We start from the raw sequence: 9,646 nt of genomic DNA, 5'->3' as shown, positions 1-9,646 counted from the left end.
TTACGCATTTCTGTAAATTTAACCTCCCAGGAACAAATTCCAGTTTGAATACTGGAACAATTTTTGAATTTTTGATTAAGGAATTAAAGTGCATAGGATGGTATATTTAAACATCGATTAACAAACTGCCGGTAATGGTAGGGAACATGTATGTGCCCTTAATGCATGCCACTGCGCAGCTGCAAATGTTGTAAATTAGCCACACGTTAGAAGTGACAGCAGGAAAAAGAAAGGAATCGGTAAAAAATTCACACTGATGTAGAGCGAGGGTGCAGGAGGGAGGTGGACTAAGAGGAAAGGAAAGGACAGATGGGGTTGTCACACAAGGTGAAGAGGGAGGGACAAAGACCACAAGAAGGAAGTGACAGGTAAGACAGAGATACAGGATGAGGAATGAGGAAAAAGTCAAGAAGCAGGAAAAGGGAGTTTTTTTGTTGTTGCATTTCCACCTTAAAGAGCTGATATCCTGATAGGATGTCTGGCTGAGAGTCCAAACTGTGCCAAAACGGTCCAAGACATCTCAAATGGAAATATAGAGCGTCTCGGCAGAAAATATTGTACAGTATGCGGTGGTACTAAGGTCACGGGGTTAAGGGGCAGATAGAGGAATGTAAATGTTAAGAACTATATATTTGTTGATGATGACTGATGTACCAGTTATCCTGTATTACCGTGAGCCCTGTCGGTGTGTATTGTTTTCAAAGAACTCCTTAAGGTGATTTAAGAGTTAATGATACAAATACCTCATCCTTGAAATGTTAGTCAGTGCCTTTGGTTAAGGGATAAAAGTTGAGGGCTAAGGTCTTAGATGTGTAAGTTAACTGATGGTTGCTTAAAGGGTACCATAGTGTTTGGGACCCAAAGCGAGGTATTATTCCGAAAGCCCGGCGGATGAGCGCTACTCAGCAAGTTCCTCTGGTGTCTCATCTCAACACCCCAGGATATTTCACAGGTCTGCATACAGCTCGGATCCTCCTGCGTCTTCGTCTCGTGCTGCCACGGAACACCCGTGAGCCGTCAAATTCCCCGCGATGCGCAAATCGCGGAGGCGGTAACATCGAGCGGCTCGGTCTTGCGAAAATGCAGCGGTAACTCACGGCAGCTCGTTCGACTTACAGGAAACGCGCGGTGTGGGAACTTGGGGACGACCTTGTCGGAGTGCCCTCGTCTCCGAAACCAAGTCCTTCAGCTGATCCCTCGGGCAGTAAAAGGACTCAACAGAATCCCCTCAGAGACACTCTCTCCATCTCTTTGCCGAACCTGATATACTGTACTTGGCGTGTTACTGTGTTTTTTAATGACTCTGTAAAGCAACCTCCGCTCCCCTACTTGCGCTCGGCTGTGAAATTCATTGCATTCTGACATTGTGTCAGGTTTTATATCATCTCTGCAAACACTACCCCACAACCAATCAGTCATCTCCTCCTCTCCCCTCCCGGGGGACTCCTACGATTTGAAGGACGCGAATCCATCAGACCCTGGCCGGCGCTATAGGTGTGAGCTGACGGCTTCATAAAGTCAGAGGGGTCTCGCAGCGGGCCTGAAGTCGGAGCAGGAGAGGCAGAACACATGGATTAAACATGATGCGTCAAAAGTGAAGCTCTAGTCTGAGGCAATCCAGCCACTGGCTCGACAAACGCACTCGGAGACGCACGCTCGTATGCGGTGTTTTTAAACCTCTGCGTGAATAACGTCAAGGCATTCCGTCTTACCGTTTCGTTGCCATGAGCGCATTCGGCCATCTGCTATCATTACCTCCCCTCCAAATTCATTATTTATCGTTTTGTTTATTCCTGTTTGATGGAAAATCAATATGCTTTCCCTATAGATCCTGCCTTGGCTCGAGTTCAGGTTCACTATGCTAGCATTTGGAAAAGGATGTACGTGTTGAGCAGTACTTTGTGCAGAGAGTGTCTGATAAATTAGAACACAAACTAATAAATGCAGTGCTTTTATTGATTTAAAAAAAAATACATCAATCGACCATTTGTAGCCTTCTCGTGCAGCGCTTACTGTACATCCATCCAGTAAATAAAACGAGCATCTAATATGCCGCTTGGAAGGATACAACAGCCAGTGTAAACATTAGAGGAGAGGTGTCGGAGAGTGAAGGTCAACAGCTAGAACTGCAATGAATGAATGAATGATGGTTTCCAGAAGTGGGAGTGGGGGGGGGGGAAGCCTTTGGTTTATCTGCCAAGCATTTTGGAACCACTGAGACCCAACGGGTATGGAAGCCCCAAGAGAGTGGTCACAAAGCCCTTGTGCTTGGATTCAGTTTGTCGTCAGTTCCGAAGAAGACATTGCTGCTGCTGATGGACGCAGCTAGCAAAGAAGAAGTAAGGGAAAGCGTCGACAGTTTGTTTAGTGGGGAAATAGCTGTGAGGGTTAGGGTTAGATGCCGTCAGCGTTGAGTTAACAGCTGTGTAAGCGGAAGGACGTCTTGGGAAAGCGGTGGAGCCAAGCTCATGCGCGACGGAGTGAGAGGGTCTGAATTTGTGTGCTGACAGTGTTCACTCTTTTATTGTGGAACTTTTTGTACATTATTAGTGGCAGCGTTTGATAAAGTATTCTTGAAGGGCTTCCGTGACGTCGTTCGCTCTTCCTTTCAACCATCGTGTTCTGCGACGGCGTCACACGCAGGCACCCTGATTTCACGCCGAGGGTCCCGTCACGTGATTTGTTTTACTGCCATCGGGTGCAAAGCAATTTGGGGATTTTTGAGAAACCCCGGCTGTGAATTTGACACGGATCGGGGATTGCGCGTTCAACGCCGCTAGCGTTCGCTATGGAGTCTGACGGCGGTTTTACATTTTCTGTCCAGTAAACAAACTGCAGTGACATCTTCAATGAAGGTAAACACTTGTCTGTCCGTGCATGCTAGCAGTCAGTGCCGATTAAATACTTCTTCGTATTACCTGTTGATTTTTAGAGAAGCCAACGGATCATACTTCTTGGCTAGGAAAATGGACGGTACTAGTACATAATTTGGTGGATATTAGTCTAATAATTCTGTTAGGTACTCTTGGCTTAGCGGGGGACCTAAAAAAGTAAGGCGTGTTGTGTTTTTCTATCACAATCCTGTCTACTTCTGTGAAGATTTATGGGGCCCATTATCTCAGCACAGTATTGCAAAAATCCCCCCCCAGAATCACACCTACTCCTGGGCACTTGAAAATGCGAGGATACAGAGGAGCCGCGTAATACATTTCGGCATTTTTTTTTTTCCCCCCCCACTTTAATTATGAAATTAACCTAATTTAATACGTTAAAAGGTTGGAGGGTGACGAGTGCACGAAGGATAGAGCGCTTGTTGATTCAGTGCCCAAGTCCACTGCTCTCAGGGGGGGTTGCATGCTTTGGTGGTGCTTTTAACTCCCAGGATTCCCATTACCACCGTGGACATAAATCTACAGGGACAGCTCAACGGCACCTGTAATTGCGGTCCGGTACCCGAGGCCTCTGTCGTTCCCTCCATTCTCTCCTCTCTGTCTTTTCTCTTTCTCTTCCTCTTTCCACACTTACTTTGTCTGTTCTCGTATCGCCCCTACGGTCTCCTGACCTCTTTGTTGGGAATGGTCAGCATTCGGTGCCGGGGGTTTCCCTTTACCGTTTATCGGAGCTGCCAGGTTTTTTTAAGAAAGCTTTTCATAAGAAGCCACAGGATTCTGCTGTCCGTCTCGTTCCCCAGAGCAGCCGACACTTTAACTGCATTTAATTAGCTCCCAGGAGGTCTATCCAACTGGTATGACACGCTCCCTCTGTCATCATCATCAGCTGTCCACTGTCATCCTTGTAGGCATCCAATGTCTTAAGAGGCTTTTTGGTTCATAAGGCAGTGGCCTGTGAAGAGAGAAGCTGCAAAATTCTGGGAGCAGTGACACAAAACCTGCTCGTACAAAGAGTGAGAGGCAGCAAACCCACCATTGTTGTTGCTACACGGGTGTAATCCAGGAGAAATTCATCCATTTCTACACTTGAGATCTGGATCATTGTCAGTGGGGCTCCCATAGTATCAGGACCGAATGGTTTGAAGGAGAAAACGAGGCAAATGATGCTTGTGTGTCGGTATTACGTGTCCATGTAAAGCTGCAGCAGAACGTGGTAATCTCTCCCTCTCATGCATTATGATCTGCAATGACCTACAGGGATACAAAGGTAGTGCAACTGCTATGCATGTAATATTAAAGAATTACAAATTTTAAGAAACTTTTTAACATTTAAAAACATTTTAACTATAACTTCTTAGTCCCAAGTTCCTACTTTTTTTTTTTTTTTTTTTTTTCTTTCCCCAAGGAGCCCTGTGTTAGATTTGTGGCTGTTTCATCACCTTTACCACTGGGTTGGTTCTGCCCGGTATGTCATGCAGAGATTCCCTGGGGGTTGTGAGGACCAGCCTGATGTATGATGGTTCGTGAGTGAAAACCTGCTGAGGGATGGACGGGAGCGAGGGCCGCTGGGGCACGACACAGTCTACTAAATGCAGCAGCACGAAGAGGCAGACGGGGTCAGAATGCAGAGGAGGTGAAGAGTCCTCCGTGCAGCAAGGATTGATGAGACAAAGGGAACTTCAACACATTCAGGGGAGATGCAGATGCTCCTGACCACTACTGACCACGGAAAGCTCTCCAGGCAAACCTGTAATACTCACGCAAAGGGAAATGACACCCTGACCTCTTGACCATCATTAGCCCCCCTGGGGCACTTAAAACTCTTTAAGTGGCACTTGGAAAATTTCCTTAGTGGGTGGTGCTACTCTTCGTCTCCACTTCTGCACGCTCGTATTTCTACAATAATCCATATAAAATACCAAACTCATAATGTGGCTCATGAGAACACTTCTAAATTATTAATATATATAATATGCAACATATTTTAAATTCACTTGGAATCACGTGGTAATATAGTTAGGGTGAGACACACAGCAGGTGAGCGGTAACAGTGAGTAACAGAACACCAGATGGTGGACCTGCTGTCCTTGGTCACACTGTTAATATACAGTACAGCACACTAATATGTAATATATACGTGTATTATAGGTATTAAGTGCATACAGAGCATCGTATGGTGGACCTGCTATCGTGTTCTGTGCCTTGTTCAGCTGCAGCTTTGTTATCCTCAGTGGTAAAGCATGGTACTTCTGTTTGGTGCGGTTTGATTTTGTCTGCTCTCATTTATCACCGTTAACTCTTTCACAGTAAATTAGTTATTCTTTGTTTACAATATTTTAATGTACCCGAACCTGAGTGCTGACCGCGGCTTCTGAATCGAGAAAGGTTTCTGACGATTGTAGAGAGATGGACGACCTTTCACTCTTTTATTGAAATTAATAATGAGCCCATTTGTTTGATATGCAGTAAAGTGACTTCAGTTATTAGGAATATAACCACTAAAATATATTATGGCACGAAGCACGGACCTACATTTGGCAGATTTCAAGTCCGATTTCATGAAGTCGAAGTATCCGAAATAAAAAGGAAACTTTGGGGACAGTAACGCCTTTGTAAGTCGGTATCGTTGGTCACGGCGAGCTCTGCGGCACCTGAAATTGTCGCTGTAAGATCAAAACTGTTTTTGGATGGCAGATTTCTAAAAAATATTTCAAGGGAGTTGCTGAGAAAATATGTCCTGAGGAAAAAATCCCAGTCTGGCAAATAAGCTCATCACAACAGGCTGTGGCTCACCACATGGACCAGTCAGGTACTACTGTTCAAAGCCCTTTAAAAATGAAAGGTTCATATAATAATAATAATAATATCTGCTACATTATGCAGACTATGCCATCACAGACCTAATCTTTTGAAACCATTTCAGTCCCTCTCGCTGATGAAAGGTCGAACCCGGCTCATTCTTTCAGCGAGCGATGCTCTGATGAGCGTACCTGGGAGAACACATCAATGCCTTCAGGGCAAATATACTCTCGTGAGGAGAGCCTATAATTTGTTTGATTAGAAACTATTAGAGCAAATGAAGGTATATCAGTGCAGCCAAAGAACGTTAGTTGACCAAACGCTGCTTAAGTTGGAGAAATGAATCTAATCAATGAAGGGAAAAAAAGATCAGTTACTCCTCTTAATCGTATGTGAAAGTAAAATAAACCTTTGCTCCGTTTGTCATTCAGCGTGGCGTTGAATATGATCGCAGCTCATTAGACACACACTGGACACGGAACATGTTTTCTTCTCACTCCGAGAGTAGATTTGTAGAACTTTGGGATGACGTAAAATATTGATGGGGCATGGATGAGGCTTGACGCAGTGTGCGCATGCGTGTGTAGCGCGCGTTTTAGCTCCCGTTGCCAGCTTGCGGCCACTGCGGATTGTTGTTCGGTTAAGATGGCCTGGAGGTTGTCGGCAAACGGCAAGCTGGCATCGCAGGCTCGGACAGGAGGTGAGCCGGTGACCTGCCCTCAGGTGCTCCTTCTCTGCACTCGTAATTAATGCATAATTACTCGGTTCGATTTCCCAAGCTCTGCCACACTAAATGTACGAAGCATTGAGTCTGCAAACCATTTATTCGTCGGGCACGTCCTGTAGTTTTTTATTAGGCATGAAACATTTTAGCGTGCATGTCGAACGGTAAGTATGGAATTGTCCATCTATCACAGTTCATAATGGATGATTTTCTTTTTAGCAAAATATGCATTTTTTTGAGTGCTGGAAATAGATGATAAATAGTGCACGTTTGAACGTCCCGAAAAGAGCATTCTTGGATGAATGCAATTCTTGTAGAAAGTAATACTCTGCTGAATAATTGCTGGTTAAGGGTAACTGGTCAGGATCTTCCCGTTTGGCTCCTTTGCCCGGGTCGTACCATTCTGTGGCTCCAGACTCCATTTCATCAGCCGTGTCCTTTATTTTGGCTTCAAGGACAAACAAGAAGAGCGGTCAGGATTAAATCCTGAAGAGCTCGTAATTCTGAGGACTTGGGGGCTTCTTAAAGAAAGACACACAGAGCAAAGAGAGATAAAGAGATTGTTGTGCACAGCGAAGGTCAGATTCGGGAATGTGAGGTGGCAGGGTGCCAAGGGGAAAATTAATATAACGTGCATTGTTCTGTGGAGCATTCTATTCGTGTGTGTGTGTGTGTGTGTGTGTGTGTGTGCGCGCGCACTAAGGGGGAAAGCGAGGTGTATTTCCCAGGGCAAGCCCTGCAAGGAGACCAACGGTAGCTCATCTCTCACCCGCTCTCACAGAGCCCATTTGATCTCTATTGGGCTCCGTCTCTCAGATCTTGCTTCTTCCCTCCTCCGCGTTTGATGCGAAGAAGGGCCTGAAACGCAGAGCCGATCCTCGTGCGTTCGTGGGCCGAGGTGCGGGCCTCGGGTCCTCCGCCGGCGTCAAAAGGGGGTAATTAACTCCTTCGAAGGGAGAGAAAAGTTAGAGGTGAAAGCGGCCGCGTCAGACTGACCTGCCCTCCGCTGTGAAATGCAGCTGTCGTTTGTTTAACTGAGCTGCATTCCCATCCGTGTCGATATCCATCAGGGGCGGTATCGGAGCCGAGGCTTACGGCGGATTTGGTAAGGGGTCGGTGGAATGGGGAAGGTGGGGGGAGTTTATCACTTTGTGATTTACTTCTTTGAGGCTGTCACTGAAGCTTGAAAAACTGGATTCGCCAACATTAAATCTAATCAGCTCTGAGCTCAAGGCTATAATTACTGTAATAGGCTACAACATCTAATCAATACTCATTGGGGAGAGAACCTGCAGGCTCTTCCTAACTCGGGCACGCCCTCCTGTGGAGGGACGCCGGTACACTTCTCCTGGATGTCAGCCGGATTCGAGACGTGCTCGGGGACCGGAGGCACGGCCATAGCGCCCCTGGGTTTTCCTCGTCAAATGAGAACCGCCAGCAGCCACCCACCTCCCTCCGCCCAAGCACACACGTCCCCGTAGTAGCCATAGTTACTTTTTCTCTGAAATACTCTCGTTCCGTTTCATTACAGCAAACGCGTTCTCACCATCCACGTTCTTTTGTGCGCGCGCGTCTCGTCCCCTTCCGCACCCAGGATGGATCCTGGCATCGTCTAATGACTGATTATTCCAACATGCCCGCCTTCATCTCTCCTTGTTTCTGATATAATCTCCTCCGTATCGCTCGCGTTCCCGTGCCTTTTCCTGCTCCGTTGCCATCAGCGGTCCGACAGGAGCCCAAACCCGTCCCGATTTCGGGAGCTCTAGGGCACGCGTGAAACTTTACTGCGTCTACGTGTGCTTTTCACAGGGCGACTTGAGTACGGCGCGATCGCCAGCGGAGGACCACCCAGAAGCCCTCTTCTCGGCACAGTTTCTCCACAGTACGCAGTTGGCCTAGGTGTTCTTATCCTGCTTTCATTTTCCGCCGTTTCATCAGGCGCCACAATCGTCGCTCTCAGCAGTGCCTACGGTTCTTACGGACTCTTGTTCATACAGGGCAACATATCTCTGTATAATTAACTTTATTCCTTGGTAATTCTTTACCGCACCAACAACACAATCGCATCGTTACAGGGCGCTCACTGGGGAAAGGGCTGCGTTGCGAGTACGGCAACCATGTAGTTCCATCCACTAATTGCCAAAAATGGATAATTATGAAATACAGCGTAACAGAGAACTTACATCTCATAGAAATACAATCTGTGTATTACTTTAGGAGAAAGAGAGACGTACTTGCAGGCGTGGGATTCTTAAGTTAACTTTGTTTCTTTCCACTTTATGCGCCGAGATGGTTAGAGACGGACCCCCGTTCCATTAAAGGCCGGGCAGCGCTGCAGGCGGGACCTCATAAAACACCAATCGGTGTTAGAGCGGGAGCCTCATTCTTCACTCCTGCGCCCGAGTCGACCTGTTTCTCCGCATCATTTCACCGCACCGCAGCGCACGCGGTTTCGAACCTTTCTCTGTAAAGTGCGCCGGACACACGCAATCTCACGTCTGTAAATCGAGCGGAGAACGTATCCGGTGGAAGCGGATGAATCGGCCTGTGAAAATAAACGCAGCGAGCAGCCTGTTGAGTCTCTAGTATGTCTGAGAAGATTTGTCATGAATTATACATCGGGAGGCGCCCGCAAAACTAACCACTTCCGCTGAGCTGTGGCAAAGAGGGCTCGTGCTTGAGAACTGACTTCTGTCGTTCGCTCGTTAAGCGAAACGGTGTTGCTGTAGCTACTTACGGTTTCGCTGCGGTCAGCGTTGCCTCCCGTCTGTCTAGCGCCGCCCTTCGAACCACCCGGACGTGATGCGCATCTCCGGTACGGTACCGTACGGTGCCCACACGCTCCAGCTGCGTGCCGCTTTCCCGTGAAAGCCCTGGAGAAAGAAGGAAAGAAGGCCTTTCGGTCGGCGCCCCCCGTGAAGCGCCGCTTGAAATTCATAAGAAAAAGCAGATTTAAAGAGGCCCCTTGTTGCGCAGGTAGGCGGGCTACAGCATGGGTCCTGCAGGGTGCGTCACGCACGCAATGCCTACCGCCACTTGTCCCAAGCGGGGTCGCGGTGAGCCGGAACCTAACCCGGCAACGCAGGGCGCAAGGCTGGAGGGGGAGGGGACGCACCCGGGGCGGGACGCCAGTGTGTCGCAAGGCACCCCAAGCGGGACTCGAACCCCGGACCCACCACGGAGCAGAGGCCCCGGCCAAGCACGCCGCGCTACCCAGGGTGCAGCCCATCAC

At 47.8% G+C, this 9,646-nt stretch overlaps 1 long non-coding RNA gene across 1 annotated transcript; it reads right to left on the bottom strand.

Moving 5' to 3' along the window:
• Positions 1–6,523: 6,523 nt before the first annotated feature.
• On the bottom strand, positions 6,524–9,281 carry LOC108922440 (uncharacterized). Its single transcript, XR_001965134.2, has 3 exons — positions 9,152–9,281; positions 7,184–7,360; positions 6,524–6,862 (listed from the first exon to the last, which is right to left on the bottom strand). It is a non-coding gene; the product is annotated as an uncharacterized LOC108922440 (long non-coding RNA).
• Between the last annotated feature and the right edge of the window lie 365 nt (positions 9,282–9,646).

Source organism: Scleropages formosus, chromosome 10 (genome assembly GCF_900964775.1).
Source record: "Scleropages formosus chromosome 10, fSclFor1.1, whole genome shotgun sequence".
NCBI classification, from domain to species: domain Eukaryota; kingdom Metazoa; phylum Chordata; class Actinopteri; order Osteoglossiformes; family Osteoglossidae; genus Scleropages; species Scleropages formosus.
The sequence above is the reverse complement of the archived record's forward strand: the minus strand, read 5'-3'. Positions and strand labels throughout refer to the sequence as shown.